Source organism: Cebus imitator, unplaced genomic scaffold (assembly GCF_001604975.1).
Source record: "Cebus imitator isolate Cc_AM_T3 unplaced genomic scaffold, Cebus_imitator-1.0 Scaffold195, whole genome shotgun sequence".
In the NCBI taxonomy this organism is placed as follows: Eukaryota; Metazoa; Chordata; class Mammalia; order Primates; family Cebidae; genus Cebus; species Cebus imitator.
The window spans coordinates 790472-809925 of record NW_016107510.1 but is presented as its reverse complement, the minus strand read 5'-3'; positions in this window follow the sequence as shown (position 1 = coordinate 809925).

Genomic DNA, 19454 nt, shown 5'->3' with positions numbered 1-19454 from the left:
CATCACTGCAAGTATCCTCTCCTCTGACACACACAGCAACAGCCACTGGTCTAATTGTGGAAAAAACACTTCCCAATTTGCACAGCAAGGACGGCAGATGCACCATCTCCAAACTGACAGCCTGGTATGTGGAGGCATAACAATGGTCAGCCACAAAGCTTAGCAAAAACTAACACATTTTAGAATAATGGGAGATGATGAATTGAATCTGCAATAAGGACTTAACATGTGATTTTTAAAACTACTAACATATGAGAAAACTTTCCAACTTACAGCAGGATGGAAAGTAATGCAATAATATGTTTAACTAGAAAGTACTTCAGGATGTATTAATGTAAGCACTTAGCAAGTCTCTCAAACATACCATTCTGCAACGAGCATATAGATTTTTTTCAAACATATCGGTTTCCACTTAGGTTCTGTTCTAGCTGATTGCTTTAAATGCAGAGGAAGTTCTATGAGCTCTTTCATTTTATGTACATTAATTCAAATCTCTTGGTCCCATTTTGTTTTTATATTTATTAATTAAAAAAATATCAGAGAATCTCTGCAATTCTTCCTAAGCAGTGTACATTAGCCAGGTTCTGAAAGTATCTTTCCTCTTTGAATCTTTGTGAAACAATCATTTAACACCATACCCTCTCCCTCTGATTCTCTTGAGATCCTGATTTACTTTAAATTCAAAAGGGCAAACCATTCAATCAGATAATAAATCAATAGTTAACCTGGGAAGGCTTATGTTTAACTAGTGTTGGCAATGTTTGAATCCAGCTGTTCTGATACGGGGAGCAACACTTGAGAGCCAGGTAGAAAAACAGAAAATGCAAGATCTGTGGGGTGCGTCAGGTAGGGGGGATAGAGAAAGGCTTGTTTCCTTAAATAAAAATGATAGGAAAGTCCAACCTCAGAAAACTTCAGAAGTTTTATCAAGACTGAGTACCATATGTGAACTTTGAAAAATAGGAAGAGAGGCAAGCTAAAAATGAGAAAAGGTTGCAATTGTAAAATTAAACAGGTTTATCATCAGTGAGCAGAGCCTCATCAGAAAATGAACCAGGGGGCCCTGTCTCATTCCTGCTGTAATCTGACCATTAGTGAAATGCACACGGTGAAGAGAAGGTAACCCAGAGGGAGGCAGCGCAACCCTGCAGGAGCCAGCCTGAGGCAGGAAAGGAGTAGATCATTACTTCCCAGTCACTAACTTGGGTGTACACCCAAATCACCTGGGGTGGTTTTTGTAAAAACACACATACTTCGATCATTCATCTGAGAATCTAATTCTAAACTGTAAAGTACCAGTTTCCCCAACATTCCTTAACACAAGAATCTGTATCTTAGTTTTCTAACACCCACAAAAATTCTCTCACTAGCCACGGTTGACAGCGAGTCTTAAGCGTCTGCCTTCACTACATCCACAATTTTCATTAGTAGCCACTGTAATCTTCCTTCAGATTCATACCAGTTCCTGAATGTGCTGAAAATGCCTATTTTCAGCACATTTACTTTAGGTATGTTAGTTTTCTAGAGCTGCCATAATAAAGTACCACAAACTGAATGGCTTAGAACAACAGAAATTTATTGTCTCAAAGCTCTGTAGGCTGGATGCCCAAGAACAAGGTGTTGGTAGAGGGCTACAGGAGAGAATCTGCTCCATTCCTTTCTCTGAGCTTTCATTTATTTTCTGGCAGTATTTGGGATTCCTTGGTTTGTGGCAACATCACTCCCATCTTCACATGGCATTCTTCCTGTGGTTTTCCCTCCATTTCCAAATATCCACTTTCTATAAGGACGCAGTCATATTGGAGTAAGACCCCCACTACTGACTTCATTTTTACTTGATCATCTGCAAAGACCTTATTCCAAATAAGGTCACATTCACAGCTACTACAGGTATAAGATTTCAACATCTTTAGGGGGATACAATTGAAACCATAATACTAGATTCCTTCATTCAAGCAACAAGTATTGAGGGATGCGAGTCTATGAGCCAGGGATTCTAAGGGACTCATTCTAGGCAATGGACGTACCAAAGTTTACGACAACTTCAAGATAACTGAATTTTTCTGTAATATTTGATATCAGTCTATAAGAATGGTGAACACACTACATTCCTGGGAAATAGAAGTACCTCATTAATTTGTTCCTCTATCAATAATTTCTATCATGTGGAATATTGTGTTAGGGGTCATATATGAAGAGATAAAACATAGTTCCTACCTTCAGGATGCTTACTTTTTAGCAAGACGCACACACACACGAACTATTAATTGTGAAATACAGACTAGACAAGAAGAACATGTATTATGAGAAAACAAAGGAGGATTCTCTAAGTGAAGAGGAGGAGTCAGGAACTGCTTCCAAGGGGAGAGAATACTCAAAATGTGTCTTAAAAGACATACAGAGGTTGGGCCGAGGGCCAGAGGTGAAGGTTGGTTTGGGGCATAAAGTACATGTGTAAAACCTAGGAGACCTTAAAAAGCATAAAATATTTAGAAAACTGTGAGTGAATCAGTGAGTTGGGGAAAGGAGGAATGTGGACATGAAAACGTGACAGGAGCAAAGGTTATGAATAGTGCTAGGAGTCTGGGTTTCCTCTAGGAGTTAATGGAGCCAAAAGAGGGGAGCCATGGGGTTGGGTATGTGTTTCAGGAAACTTACTCTGAGAACAGTGTGGATGATAGGATGGAAGGCAAGGCAGGAGACAGGAAGGCTACTGTGATAGTAGTCCACAGAAGAAAGAATGAGGACCTCAACTAAGGCAGCCATAGGAGGGCAAATAAGAGAAGAAGTGCAGAGTTTCTTGAGATATTGTGGGGTGGAGGGAATCAAATTTACAGAGATCAATTAAATATGAGGGTGGGGAGGGGGAAAAGGATGAATCAAGAACAGATTATCAAAAAAATTAAATTTTGTTCTCTCTTTATGGATGCTTTCAATACTTGCTTTATGCCTGAAATGTATTTTCTTCCGTGAATAAGAAAGAACTCATCCCTTAATATTCAGTCCAGCATTATGGCTGGAAAGTTTCCCAGTTCATCTCTCCCTACTATATTTTCATTGTAGACTGTATGCTCATATTCTTATGAATTTTATGGATACATTCTTTGAAATAGCACATCCTTAGCCCCTAGTACAGTGGTCAAATCATAGTAGGTTCTCAAAAATTATTAATTAAATAAATTAAATGTGTTTGATATACTTTCTACCTAGGCCATGCAGGTAGAATTATTGGCAATTTAGACAGTTTTTTATTAAAATAAATTGGTAAATAAATCAAACTCTTACTGGAAAAGTTAAGCTATGGTTTTCTGGAAATTTTGATAATTATAGCTCAATGTAGGATAGCCTTCTCTCTTGTATTTGATAGAACTTAATTAGTGTTAGTACATAGTTATTACCTAGTATTAACATTTTAACACTGCAGGTAATTATAACAAGACTTCTGGCTCCCAGTCTTTCAGTCTTTATACTTTATCAAGTTGGAATGCAATTAGATTTTACTTGTTTTGCAAACGGCAGTGGGTTGAACATACCCACGCAAAATACAGCAACAGCAGCACCATTCTTTTTCCTTTTATTGTTTTATTTTCCTAGCACACTATCCACAGGAAAGTGGCTTCATCCAAGCCCCCACATTTTCACTTCAGTTGGGCTTTTAATGTGTTAATGAAGTTAGTCAATTGTTAAAGAAACTACAGCATTCTTCCAATGGTTAATGCTGGAAGCAATTCTTTGAACTTTGATTCTGAAGTCATTACAGGAATCATGAATGAAATGAAAATGTTTTGAAACCCAAGTTTCTTTAATAGCTCAAGCAATCATCAGTAAATTGCAGACTTTACAGGTATCATTTTCAGTAAGGGTCAGGAAAATTCATTCATTAGAATTACGGGAGATAAAAATTTAAACATCTCTGTAATATTTATAGGAAAAGTGTCATCACTATAAAGCAGCCTTAAATCACATTCATTCATTATTAAGCACTTCTCTACATTTCTGAGTGAAGTTTCTAATGGGATGAAATCTCCTCAGCTGTAATAACATCATGACTATCTATTTATAGCCAAGTTGTCTTTGGTTATGGAAGTGCTTTTTTAGATTGAGTATTAAAACAGGTTTTCCCTTCAATAGGAGACATCTCACTTTAAGTGAATGTAATCTATTACTTAGTAAATAGGAGAGTTCACTGAAATTGGAAATACCTACTATTTATCATTATAAAATGCATGACATGAAAGTACAGTACCACAGGTTTTCTAAAATCCAGGCTATGATTGAATTATATTTGTTTTGCCTTTTAAGGGCTATAGTTCCACTTTCTATTTAAAAAGAAAAGACAAACCAAAAACAAAATACAACTCAGGGTGCATAAAGCTTCATGCTTGTGCATGAAGATCCAGTTGAATGTGTTTCCCCTTTACCATTAAGCACTCTGGAGATTAAGTAGACCATTCTCTCTTCATATCATTAAAGATCAATTATCATCCTGTTAATGCTCATTTCCTTCCCACACATACCTGAGCTTTTGACAATAATAGCCCCCTTAAAATTATCACTCATAAATGAGAACGTGCTATTTAAATACACAGAACTGAAAACACACTGATGATATAGCTGTTCATTTCCTATTCATAAATGGTATCACCTATGTAATTATTTGCAAAATTGTGCCTCTTGCTAAGAAAGCCTCAGGTTGCAAACAAATTATTAATTATGATATGTAAAATATTTAAAGCCGTGACAGCACTAGTGAAACATAAGAAGAACAACGCAGCAGGAACAGAACTTAAAAATAGCAATAGGTAACATTCTTTGCCTGCACTTCTCTGTCCCAATTACACAGATAATTCAGGCATGAGCAAGGATAATTGAGTCATTCTTTCACTTTGTTCCGAAGTTGTAGATCTGGCCAAATACCAGCATTCATAAGGGCTGATGAGGATCTTCTTTTAAATATGCCCAGAGGCTAACAAATGATAAGTGAGAAGAATAATGAAATGTACCCTTATCAGTTGGTAAGAGATATTCAGTTTCACACTATACGTATTTATTCAAGGTATAACTTTCTTTATTAGATGAATTTAGCATGTCTGCTAAACTTTTGCCTTACAGAAAAGTTTAAGAGTCAGCAGCCCAATCAAAGAAATTCCTAGAAGCATAACTATAAAGGTGATGGAAAGTAGATTGACAAGTCAGCCTATAATTTTTAAAAAATGAGAACGAGGAAATCTAAACTTTAAACTTTGGAGAGACAGAAACAATAAAGGTTAGACAAAACTCTAATGAAGCTTTTGGATGTTGTTCATCAATATGGATTCAAACTATTTTATTCCAAACAGCCTTGTGACTAACTTAAACCCTATGACCCCTCTAGCAAAGAGGGCATCTATATAACAGTCTGGTCAAGTTGTATAGGAGAATGCCCATACTGGATGACCTAAGAAACAAAGATTAGATGTCAAGACACCTGCAAATAAAATATATATTTACATGTAACCTTTTCCTGAAAGCAAAATGAATGAATGATGTGACCCCTCCGCTCTGGTAACTTTTCACCCTTTCTATTGGAATAGTGCACAAAACTAACTGAACAGAAGTTCTCAGAAAACCAATTAGATAAGTTTAAATTGACAATTATAAAACGTGCTTTGGGCATATAAAAGGTTTAAATATCAATAAGTTATATAATCCTCCCAAAAACCCTGTCAAGTGAGTTTTCCTACAAATGAATGACACAGGATTTTTCTTGGTCACTTTGTCAGCTGGGGATATCTGCAGCCAGTGACATTCCTTCCATGGCCTGCTGGGCTGCACCTGGCTTGTGCACTGACACACAGCTGGGCCAGGAATGCCTCAACCTGCTTGTGTCACAGCTCATACTTGCGTTTGGCAGTTCCCAAGTTCTTGTCCCGCGTCCAAGAAGAATGAGGTTACCCTGACAATTGAAAGGTGAAGAGGGCAGAGAAGAATTTTATTGAGTGATGGAGCAGGCCTCAGTGGAGAGGGGACACGAAGATGGTCTCTCTCGCAATGTGGTTGGGTCTGCGGCTTTTATGGGTTCATAATAGGGAATGCATGCTGACTGGTTTGTAAGTATGCAAAAAAAGATTAAAACAGTCACCGCTCAAAGATGAGCATGACAGTGTAAAAAAACAATTAGGGAATGGTAGGTATATGTAAAATAGGTGAAGGGTGAGGATCAATCAGAGGAAAGCACGCCAAGAGGTTCTCAATCCAGGCTGTGTATCTACCCAGGAATTGTAGCTTGCCTTTCAGGCTTTAAACTGTTTTTGGTTTGAAGGTTGGGTTTCACCAGGGAACCGTCCCTTATCTGCCTAGGCTTTTGACTGCCTACTGCATGAAGAGGTAGTCAGAATTCTGGGAAGATTTAAGTTGAAACTGGATTCCAGAGCCCTGTATATCTTAGGTAATGTCTTTAAATAAAAATTAGGTTTTTTTTCCTATCTAATATCTGACACGACTTTTACTGGCAACTCTTCCCCTGGTGAGGGATTGCCAAAAAATACTAAATTAATAATTAAGACTCAGAACTCAGTGTATCAGTGTCACTGCATTTAACATTGGTTTTCTGTGAGTCTTCCATTTCTCCATATGAGCATAACCAGGCACACAGACACTCAGGCCTCCACACCCACCTTGCTCATCCCCTTCTGTGCATGCAGCTGTCACATCCCTCACTCATCTCAATATCCTAATACATTATCCTAACACTGAGATATTTTTGTTGGCTTATCTTCTATTAGGTCTATATTGTTATCTCTTTAAAAGTTTCTTCTCTAGAATAAACTTTCCTTTAATATCTCCTTCTCCTTTTCTACCATCTATTCTTCTCTTAAGATATTCTTTCTACCCACTATTCAAGGCATAGTTCTCTTTTTTTTTTTTGAGACAGTCTCACTCTGTCATCCAGGCTGGAGTGAAATGATATGCTCTTGGCTCACTGCAAACTTCACCTCCAACATTCAAGTGATTCCTGTGCTTCAGCTTCTTAATCCCAGTAGCTGAGATTACAGGTGGGCACCACCACACCTAGCTAATTTTTTCTATTCTTAGTAGAGATGGGGCTTCGTCATGTTGGCCTGGCTGGTCTAGAACTCCTGGTCTTAAGTGACCCACATGCCTTGGCCTCTCAAGGTGTTGGGATTACAGACGTGAGCCACCACTCCTGGCCTTCATTTACCAATTTTACACAGCAGATCATCGTGACACCACTCTGAAGCCAGTGGCTTTGCTGAGGGTTAAGGGATTAAGGATGAGGTATACATGGGATCAGCTCTGAGGTTCTATGTTACATAATAGAGAATCAAGAATTCATGAAGCATGGGGAGTCTATACTACAACATTATTCCTGCTTTGTCCAGAGCAACATTTTCTAAACTTAAATAAAATAACAAAGTCTTATGATAGCTCTATATCAATATAAAACCATAGGCTAATTAATATACCTTCTTTCTTATAGCTTAGTCTCCAGTTGGAATTAGTTCTTCATCTGAATATTTCCCTATGTAAAGGTTACTAACATTCTGCAGTTTGTTTGTTTTTTTCATCTTTTGACATTTAAAAATCAAATTAAAGCACACAGTAAGTCTGGGAACCATTTGTTCTAGAGAACAAATACTTCTATTTGTTTTAGAGAACTCAGGGTACACCAAGTCACAGCGACAGCTGACCTTCCACATACATTCACCAAACATATTAGACAAAACTCATTCTTGTTCACTGTGCAGTGTATGAGCAATAAATCCTGAAAACATTTTGAGCCAGACAACTTTTTTTTCATTTAATGTTGGAAAATTTAGATGGAAACTAAAATCACTACAGAGATCTCTGTACTCCAGCCAAGTGCAATTGGGGACTTTTGTTCCTTTCTGGTGTTTGTGCTGTTGGTTAAGCTGATTTACAGTTGGGTATTTCTCAGCTCTCCCATCAGCACTTAAAGAAGGATTCATTCTCAGGCTTCTGAGCATGACTCCACTACTAGCAACAGAGTCATTCTATAGAAGGTGGTGTTTCTTCTACCTATCACCTATTTTGACTCTTCTTCTGGGCTGAAGTATATTAGCCAGGAAAATATATATTCCATTCAACCGGTGAAGATTTACTAAATATCTTTCAGTGAAAACCCCTGCAGGTTTCGTAGGACGGGTCTCAGCTTGTGAATAAAACACAATGACTTCCATGGTGGAAATGCAGATAGAAATAACAGGCAACGATGCCTAACAACAGATACAAAAAGAGCTTAGAGGCAGCAAGAACCAACCACATGAAAGGCAAACAAAAAAAGGGAACTGAGCCTGGCACTGGAGCTAAAAAGCAGAAGGCTTAAGTAGGCCTGGGTAGGATGGGAAAGTGTTTTTGGGGAACTATCCAGTGACCAGAAGTGAATAAGGCAGGTGATAACAGTACAGACCTCAAAAGACCAATCTTGTGTGCATAGAGAAGCATTCAGAAGGGACCTCTATTTGGAAATATTGCTTGGAAAAAGTTTTAATCTCTCACAAGTACAAGAAAATGCCTTAAAAATTGGCACTGACTGAAAGCATTTCAAAGAGCTTTACCAATCTGGCCAAAATCAATTAGAATTAACAATTTCTCTCAAGGGAAAGCTAATTTGACAAGGGAAATATAAAAGAATCTAGGCAGAACAGGAATATATTGAAACCTTTCTCAGTGCACGGGCACACGCTCACACACACACACACACACACACACAAACATTTATGAGTCTTGTGAACTAGAATTCCAATTGATGGGTTTTTTAATGAATTTTGTAGGCTAAGATATCGTCCGCATGCTTATTCACCTTTTACATCTTCCGGAAACCACCCTGTACTTTCCATCCTGTGATACCAGTATTTCTGCCACTCCTTTGAAGAGATCTGTAACAATGTTTCATTTATCACAATCCATCTTTATTCTACTTATTCCACTTATTTTTACCAAAATAAGTGATTATCAAGTCTACTATATTGGTAAGTTGCTCCCCTCTGAACTATTCATAACTTTGAGGATTTTTTTAAATTTGCAGTTCACATCTTCAAATAAAATAATAGTATACTCAGCCTTCCTTGTACCTCTCACTTCATGTTTATTTAAAAACCAAAATTATATAAAGCAAATGTCTGTAATCACAAACGTTTTTAAAGAGAAAAGACATGCTGACCCTTGATCATTTTATTGTACCCTGCTCTTTTTTCAACATATATCCAAAGAAAAGCTTCAAAGCTCACAAGTAAACTTTTGACGTGGGTATCACAAAGAACCATTATTCCCCTCAAATTGCCAAAGAGGTCATTCTGATTCTCTTATGTCATAATTTCACATTATAGACCTAGTGTGATTTTATCAGTGTTCGAGTTTCTACCTTGGCTAAATAAAAAACTAAACTGAAATCAGAGAAAAAGTAAGTGAATAATAAGTGTGAATATAGCTGTCTCCAGAGTCATGAGGATTAAATAGGATAACCTGTGAAAACACCTTCTGTGATGGCAGTATATTAAGGCATTCAATAATTTCCCTTCCCATTATTTGATTTTTTATAACAATTTCTGTGTGTATGTTATCTGAGGCAACATACTATTGCACCTAAGAATATTTACCCTGGAATAAGAGACCTGAATTCAAACTTTTCTGCCAAATGACGTTAAGCAAGCATTTAATCTCTTTGTGTTCAAGCTTTACTTTCCCTACAAGAACTGTAATGCTTACTGCTCAGAGTTTTAGTGATTATTACATATAATAAATTTAAAGTCCCTAATCCAGGCACTGGCCCATAGTAGATCCTCAGTAAGCTATATCTATTATTCTTACTTTTCCTCTAATGAGGTCATTATCTGTATTTTATGCCTAAGGAAACTAAGGGCAGAGAAGTTAAGGGACTTCTTAATTGCTAGGAAAAAAAATGAGGAAGATGACCATCTCTTGACCCCTGGCTAAACCACCTCATTCTCAATAGAGGGTTACAATCATGATGGTCTAGATACACAGACATAATCCAGACTGCATTCTCCATTGCTGGCAAAAAGAATGTACTCCAATATAGTAAATAAAGAGCCTGAAAAATGTTTGCCACATTAAGACATTTCATTCACTAAGTGGAAAGCCACAACTCATTTAGTGGATAAATGTCAGCAAGGTACATGTTGAAAGGAAAAAATGCAGTATAATTTTTAGTCTGCTATGAAATTAGAGACTTGAGAAAGAACAATGTTGACTCTTGTAGCTCAAACTTTGCAGTCAGCTGATGGAATATCCTCTGCAGTATCATTCAAGCTGGTTGATTGACATCATGATAGTGCTAATTATTTAGCTTATACATCATTTTTCTCCTAGTGTTGGTTTTCAGATCTTCTCTGTAGTTCAATTCTCACCTCAACTAATGTAAATGTGAGAATCTGTATCTGAATTATTTTCAATACAGCCTAAAAGAGGGCAAGAAATATTATTTTTTAGGCACCTACTATAAGCCAGCTCCATGTTTGGCTTAATAAGAATCTTAAGTTTAATGAAGCAGCATAAGTGAAATACTGATTTTCCTGTCATTTTGAATCTACTATTAGCTCTAAGTTCACTGATTAGGCAGATAGTAAATGTTCCCAATGAAGTTGTCAAATAACAAATTACATAATGGCAAGATCCAAGTATCTATTATTGATTCAACAAAACTTCCCATGCACATCTATACATCATTCTTTAATACGACATTGTCACTTGTATCAACAGCTCATAAACTACTTTAGCATGAGCCACAGTCAAGTCTTTATTTTTTAATGTTTCAAAAATCTATCAAATGCATTGACTGAAGTTAAAATATATATGTAGCCATTTCTACTAAATTATAGCACAAGCATGTAACTCCCAATGGTAGATCTAATAAAACATATTTGGCTACGTGTAAGCCAGCTTGATAACTATTTTAAATTGTGTTCATTTCAAGCTACTAACAAATTCCTTTTTTTTTTCTGTGTATATTTCAACAGGAGTGAATGCCCTTGACTATTTCTGATACAATTCATGTAGATGACCTTGAGAAAGTTAAATCACCCCTCCAACTTCAGTTTCATCATCTCCAAAATGGAAGCATTGAACAAGATAACATATAAAGACATTTTCCAGCTCTAATGCTCTTGGATTTTGTCTCTCTTGAGAAAGCCATGCAGAAGATATAGAGAGGTTAGCTGGGAACTCTAAATCTACTTTTGACCCCCTAGGTCCTCTTGAGGCATAAGTGTTCTATTGCTTCAAGACTTTGCAGGCACACTTCAGACACTTGTTGAATCAAATAACTTCTCTTAGGTATTATGTGACATAGAGCCAATGTTTTGAATAGCATTGATGAGAAGGATAGGTTTTGGGGTCAGATAGATCTAGGTTAGAGTCCAAGCTATGTCATTCAGTTGGCCTGTGATCTTGAGTAAGTCATTTAATCTCTCTGAACAGTAATTTCTTCATGTGGGGCTAATAATAATATCTACTTTAGGGTAAGGATTAAATGTAAAATGAGGCATAAAGTTCTTAATATAGTATCTGGAACAAGGTACCAATTAGAAATACATTTAATATTTATTTTGTTAAAAAGGAGAATCGGTTTTAAATTTCAAGTCTCTTAGCTCAAACTAAACAACACATCCTTTTCTCATTAGAAGGCTGAACAATTTACTCCAATAAGTATTCTGGTTTCTCAGGTATTGTGCTTTTACATGGAGCTTTGTAATATAAGAATTGTTGGGGAAAGATTCACTTCCATAAATGGTCCCAAAGGGGTAGTTTGAATTTCAGATAGAAAAGATATTATTTGAGCTAATTATGTCTTAGAAGCTATTTCCTCCATTTTACTAAGCCTTTAAACTCATTTAGCAAGTAGTCAATGAAATCTTACTCTGTTCCAGTAATCCTGGTGTCTAACCTCATGGAATGTATATTCCAGGGAGTGGTCAAGAAAATTTGGAGGAGTATGATGTATGCATCAGTGATAAGTTTGCTGTAATAGAAAACCATGTACTTACATGGGACACCTGTTCCTGACTTCCAGGATCAGGTAAAGACACCGGAGAATCTGATAGTTGCATGACAGGAATCAAGGAAGTAGAGGAGTATTGTTCCTGGAGGAAAATGATTTTCTGGCTTTACTGTCCAATTTCCTCCATCCTGTAAGAGCTAAACCACCAAAATTTCATTCGTTCATCTAACCAAGTGATTGTCCATTCATTCATGTACTATACAGTTATTGAGTGTACCCTATGTTCCAGGCTCTGTATTCAGTGAACAAAGTAGATGAATGTCCTGCCTTCTTAAAGCTGAATTTATAAAGCCAGACAATAATGAAAATAATTAGACACACTGCCCAAAATTAGTTATTGAAAAGTATAATAAGAGAATATGTAATTAGAAGGAATATAGGGCAGTTTTTGATAGTTGCAGGAGCCAACACCCTTGGCCCCCTAAAGATTCACTGAAAAAATCACTTACGTAGGGCAGATTGAGGAGAAAAGACACACAAATTTACTTAATGTATATACAAAGGAAGCTTCAGAATGAAGACCCAAAGATACAAGAGAAATTGTTCATTTTTATGCTTAGTTTCAACAAAGTATAGACAGCTATGTAGAAATATGATTGTACAAAAAGGGTATGGTCTAATGTTAATAGACATTAGCATTAGTCACGGCTTTTCTGTCCAGATTCTTCTTGGCCCAAGCATGTATCACTTACCTCTGTGTGTGAGACAAGGCCCTTTCTGAAATAGGAGTCTTATGACTTACATCAAACAAGGTAGGTTAGATTATTTATTTATGGACAGTTTTTACATTTTATGTCTGGCTTTCAGGAAAAGAGGTTCTGGTTGCCATGACCCACCTTGGAGAAGAGGGAATCTAGTTTCTGTGGCTAGCCTTTGGGGAAAACGAAATTGAGATGCAGAAGAAGGTGAGAGAAACATTTTTTTTTCTGGTGCTGCTGCTGAGGCCTTCATTTTGGAGGATTGTTTTATGAAACAATACCCAACATAGTAGAGTCATGAAAGGCCTCAGAAGAGGTAGCAGTTGAGTAGAGATTTGTCAGAAGTATGTCAGCCCTACAAATAGCTAAGTATATTACATGCAGAGGGATTTCAAGTGCAGAAATCCTAATGCAGGTATGTGCCTGGGGTTCAAGAAAAAGGAGGAAGGCCATCTATCTGAAACACTTTCCATGTGCCATGAGCTGTGCTTGGCAATGAGCCAACATGGGCCAGACACAGAGATCTAGTACTCACACAGCCTAGAGACTAGGCCAGCAGACACAGACAGATACTAATTGAGTAATAACAAATAAAGTGTAAGTAAATAAAAACCTACAAAAGAGACAGGTACTTAGAAGAAAAACTGTACATGGTAGATAGAAATGACAAAGTCAGAGGATTCATGGTAGGTCTCCCTGAGGAAGGTTAAAATGAATTTTACATATTTCCACTGAAATATGAGATAATAGCACAGAATACAGGGACCAGATCTGCTTCAAATAGCTGTATCTTTGCTTATAATTATAAAACTATCTTTGTGTTATAGACCAAATTGTGTCCCCTCAAAATTCATATATTATGTTGAAGCCATAGGCCCAATACAACTATATGTAGAGACAGGGCCTGTAGAAGGATGATTAAGGTTAAAAAAGGTCGTAAGGATGATATTTTAATCTGATATAACTGGTATTCCTTTAAGAAAAGGAAGGCATTAGAGCTCTTTTCATCCCCCAACCCTGCAAGCCCTCCCGTGTGCACAGATGAAAGGCCAGATAGAACAGAGCAAGAAGGCTGCCATCTAAAAGCCAGAAAGAGAGGCCTCACCAGAAACCAAACCTGCCAGTACCTTCATCTTGGACTTTCAGCCTACAGAACTATGGGAAAATAAATTTCTGTTGTTTAAGCCAACCAGTTTGTGGTACATTGTTTTGGCAACTAGGGTAGACTAATACACCATGTATCTATCTATCTTTATGTATTTTTTGTCCTGTTTTCTCATGCCTTTGGTTAGCTTCTCCTGGTAGCTGCTTCAGTTAGCTGCTTTGGGTAGACTGATAAATTATCTTCTCTTGCATTCATGTGAGCAACAAGTGCTTCCTGGCCCAGTAATAATGCAACCATCAGCAGCTGCTGGAGGTTGTCTTCAAGTTGAAGTCATTTGAGCCTCTCTTTATTTTCTGTCTGAGGGTGCACAAAGGGAAAAAAGAAAAAGAAAGTAGAACACTGTGCCCTGCATCTAGGTCAAAGTATGAACACCAAAGGATTGTTTGGAGAGTTATTCTCTGAAGTTAGTATGTTCTCTTTAGTAAATCAAGAGGATGGTAGGTAAAATCCCTTCGTCTTAAGATATCTCCAGAGGGATGAAGAAAAATATTTTTCTTCAAACCAAAAATACTATTAAAAGTTTAAAACTAAAACCTTTCCTTCTTGCAGATGACAATAACAATAAAATGGTTAAGGTTTATTCGATGTGTTCTATATGCCAGACACTGTGCTAGGAGCCTAATAAATATCACCTTATTTTAAAATAACAACTAACATTTATTTAATGCTTAAAATTTTTCAGGCATTTTTCTTAGCTATTCATGTGAATAATGTCATTCTATTACATAGCACTCCTACAAAGTAGGAGGACTAGTTTACATCTCATAAATAAGGAAATAGGCCATGAGTGGTGTCTCACGCCCATAATTTCAGCACTTTGGGAGGCCAAAGCAGGAGGACTACTTGAGGCCACGAGTTTGAGATCAGTCTCAGCAACATGGTGAAACCCCATCTCTACAAAAAAAAAAGTACAAAAAATTAGTCAGGCATGGTGGCATGCCCATAGCCCCAGTGACTTGGGAGGTTGAGTTGGGAGGATCACTTGAGCTTGGGAGGCTAAGTGGCAGTGAGCCATGTTTGTGCCACTGTACTCTGGCCTGTGTGACAAAGCAAGACCCTGTCTCAAGAAAAAAAAAAGAAAAAGAAAAAATTAAAACAAAATAAAATAAATAAACAGGCTTAGGGAGGGTGTAAGTGAGTTGTTGAGGGTACAGCTCTGGCAGTATGCAGAGCCAGGATTCACTCCCAGGAAACCTCTCTAATATGTGGCCTCAATGACTTAGCAGAAAGCAGGCAGAGGGAAATACAGAACAAGGTAGTACTACTCACTACGGAATGCTAGATCCAGAAAGAACTACAAAGCCTGTCTCATTGGAACTCCTTATTCTATAAGAAGACAAACTGAGGGCCAAAGATAAGAAAGGCCTTTCCCAACCAAAGACACACAGCTAGAAAGTGACAAAGCTAGGACTGATCCCCAGGTCTCCTTACTATCTACGGGAAAAGCATAAAACTCCTTGCACCATGGAAACTAACTGGAGTCAAGCCACAGAAGGAAAGGAGGAATTACTCAGAGAGATGCAGACAGCTGAGGATGTGCAAAGTCCCGTAACTTCCTCCTCTCTTTCTCTCCCAAATGAAATAGGTTTCTCAGCAATATTGTACAAGACCTAAATATTGCCATGTGATCCCAGTCTCTACATTGGAGGGATTGAAAGGGTTTTGTTCCTAGAGGGAATCTGTGTTTGTTTGCTAACATGAAAAGGTGAGGGATAGGTCTACAAACTTCTGATAATGTTTTGGGAATGGTAAATCAAAAAGAAGACTGCTTATACTTTCGGGAAGCAGAAGCTCCTTTACAGGAGTTAATTATGCTCTCCTTTTTAATTTTTTTAATTGATTAGGTACAGAGATGTTATCATGTTTTGCTATTATGTTCTGTTTTGTTTGTTTTGATTTTGTTTTTGTTTTTGAGATGGAGTCTTTCTCTGTCACCAGGTTGGAGTGCAATGGCATGATCTTGGTTCACTGCAACCTCTACCTCCTGGGTACAAGCAATTTCCCTGCCTTGACCTTCCAAGTAACTGGAATTACAGACACATGGCACCATGCCAGGCTAACTTTTTGTATTTTAGTAGAGATGGGGTTTCTCCATTTTGGCCAGGATGGTCTCAATCTCCTGACTTTGTGATCTTCCTGCCTCAGCCTCCCAAAGTGGTTGGCTTACAGGCATGAGCCATTGTGCCCGGCCTATGTTCTGGTTTTGAGGGGCCCAGAATCAATGTGGCCCAAGTCAAACTTTAGGGAGAAGAGTCAGGAAAATTTGTTGCTTTATTTTTATTTGTTTTGTTCTGTGTTTCCTCACAGGTCCAAGGCCTAGAAATTCAAACAAGAGGAACATCTGCCCATTGTTACTCCCAGTCCTAGCTCTCTAACTTCCCATCAGCTCATCCCACAGTTTAGTGACTAAATAAACCAGGACCCAGTGAAGATCCTGACACTTGCCCCTAAGGAAGTAGCTTTTCTGCCCTAGTACAGAGAGGTGCTGGTCATTGCAAGAATGCATCAAGGTCACTAGGGAAATAATATTTTCTAAATAAGAGCTGTAACATTTTTCTTCTTTGCATTGATTTTGAAGGCAGCTTGAGAAGTACACTGAGAAACATACATGTAACTTTTTTTTCTGTCTTCAATAGATCCCCAAAACAGAGGGCAAAATATAAGACTTCATTTCACATTTGGCCAGATACAAAGTGCCATAAACAGCTGAAAATACTTTTGGAAATTACATGAGTTGCTTGAGGATAGATGTCAGAGTGCACCACTAATTGTGCCAAAGTTTCTGTTGCTTCTACAAGAAGAACACTTTCAAAATAATGAACATTTGTATTGAGAGTTAGCTGGAAAAAGAGTTTATTGTTGGTTGATAATTGGTTTTCGAATTTTGTTTGTTTGTGCTTTTAATAAGCAGAACATCACATACATCCAGATTGTTAAAAAGACCCTTTCTGACTTCAGTATATCTTTCAAATCAGACAGCTTAGGGCTTCTCAAAAATATCTGTGTTTACCTTTCAGTAATCCACTCAACGCTAGTAATGCCATTGAAATAGTTTCAAAAAAATAAACCAACAAGAATGAGTCAAATTGACAAAAGCTTAGGAAACATAATTTCAGAAGGTGGCCCAGAGATTTGAAACTACATATTTCAAGGCTCTAAACAGTAAAAAGAAAACCCCTTTGCTCAAGAAAACAAATCTATTTACATTATTAAAGGGTATGTTAGGTTTAGGAAATAGATTATCTCTGTTCGCCATTTCCTGGGAACAGAATATTATATGAAATTTACAAGTTATCTGGTAATGTTAATTTTATTTTAACATCTTATTTTCACTAAAGGAGTTTTGAACACTTCCCAAATCTAGAACATTTGGTGGAATTTGGTGTGTTAGCAGCTGTGGTTGAGTTCTTGTTTTGCCTAGTAATGCTGTACAATTCCATATGTTGTATATGTCAAAACTGAAGATAATTTTTCTTTTGATCTAATAAATAAACAAACCCTTCTTCTCAAGGTGAGAGTTTTATAGCACTGGGCAGACTGAAGCTTTGTGTCTGTTGAGAAGTGTTAATAATCTGCTAAGACACACCTGTGGATTGTGAATGGCAGCATATGGAATGCATATTTATGAGGTACCACAACCAGGGCAGGTTTTATTGCCTTAGAAGAAGAAAATAGATGCTCACTTATTCTGCATAAGGAAGCAGGGCATGAATTTTGTCTCAAGAAAGCAAGATCTTGCAAACCATGGCAACAAACAATACTCTAAATGTGTGTGTAGACATCATAGTGAACATCAGTCTGTCCCACAGCTTCTGAGTCTGAGCCCCTGGAAAACAGTGTGGAGAGAGAGAGAGAGAAAAAAAAAAAAAATCTAAAATCAGGTTCCTGCTCCAGCAGGCGTTAAAAATTTCTAAGGGCTCATCCCACCTCTGTCCTTACCAGCTATGTCCTTGTGTAAGTCACTTATATCCTCAACTAAGAACTACAGGTAATCATAGTACCTATTCCTTGAGTTTATAGGCAGGCTAAATGATACTTGTAATAAAAGATGTCCATTACATTATTTATACTATTAAGTATTGAAAAAAACCTATATGCCCAAAAATAGGGGATCTATCAAATACACTGTGGTTTATCTAAGCAATATTATATTAAAATTAAAATGGTATTTATAGACCACAGTACAATTTGCAACATATATGCATAAATTTGTACATTAATAAGAATTGCAAGGAAACACATAAAAATGTTAACTGGGTTTGTGTCTAGGTAGTGGAATTTTGAGAGTTTAATTTTTCTTTTTATTTGTCACATCCTATATAATGATCTTATAATATTTTTAAATCAGAAACAAAGTTTTATAAATGAATGAAGTTTGCTTGCCATAGACAAAAGAGTGATATTTGCAAAAATCATCCCCTACAATGAGAACCTGTAATCTGAAATGCGTAAAGCAATTTAGGTAGTAGAATACTATGTTTGTTTAAAGTTAGACATTGAATTTTTTTTTTTGCAGACGGAGTCTTGCTCTGTCACCCAGGCTGGAGAGAAGTGATGCAATCTTGGCTCACTGCAACCTCCACTTTCCAGGTTCAAGCAATTCTCCTGCCTCAGCCTCCTGAGTAACTGGTACTACAGGCACACACTGACACATCTGGCTAATTTTTTTGTATTTTAGTAGAGATGAGGTTTCACCATGTTGCCCAGGCTAGTCTCAAACTCCTGAGCTCAGGCAATCCGCCTGCCTCAGCCTCCCAAAGTGCTGGGATTATAGGTTCGAGCTGAATTTTTCCTGTACTAATTATTGATTGTGTTAATTTATGCAATTTACTAACTTATCTGTTTCTGTTCCTTCCTCTGTAAAACATTACCTTATAAGTTTTGTGAAGATAAAATAAAACAATGCATAAAATCTTTCATTTTTAAAAATTACTTAAAAAAATTTTTTGTGGGTACCTAGATGTATATATGTATGGGGTTTGAAATCGCTTTATATAATGCTTGTTGTTACAAAGTTATGTTCCAAGTAGATATTAAATAAATATTTAATAAATATTCCACACTGGATACATTGCATCATTTTAAGAGCCTGGGAAAATCTTATCCCCAAGTATCCTTGCCACAGTCAGTTTTTTCTTTGTTTTTGTTTTTTTTTTTTCTTTTTAACCAATTTAAGAAAAACAACCCAAAACTTGGAGATAAGGCAAAAAGATTACAGTATTTCCTTTCAAAGCCATAGGGCAGCGGGGCAGCCATTGGTGAAAACGCCCACATGAGGGTCACTTTTTGCTTTAGGGAAAGGCATCTGTATTTGACTTTGTAATTGTCTTCATTAGGGCCTGGATTTGGTAAAGCTAGATCTTAACTTGCAGAAGATGGATAAGCTACAAATTATTTTTATCTAGAAGTGCAAATAAATTCTGTCCCATAGAAAATGTAACTCCAGGCCGGGCGCAGTGGCTCAGGCCTGTAATCCCAGCACTTTTGGAGGCCGAGGTGGGAAGATCACGAGGTCAAGAGATCGAGACCATCCTGGCCAACATGATGAAAC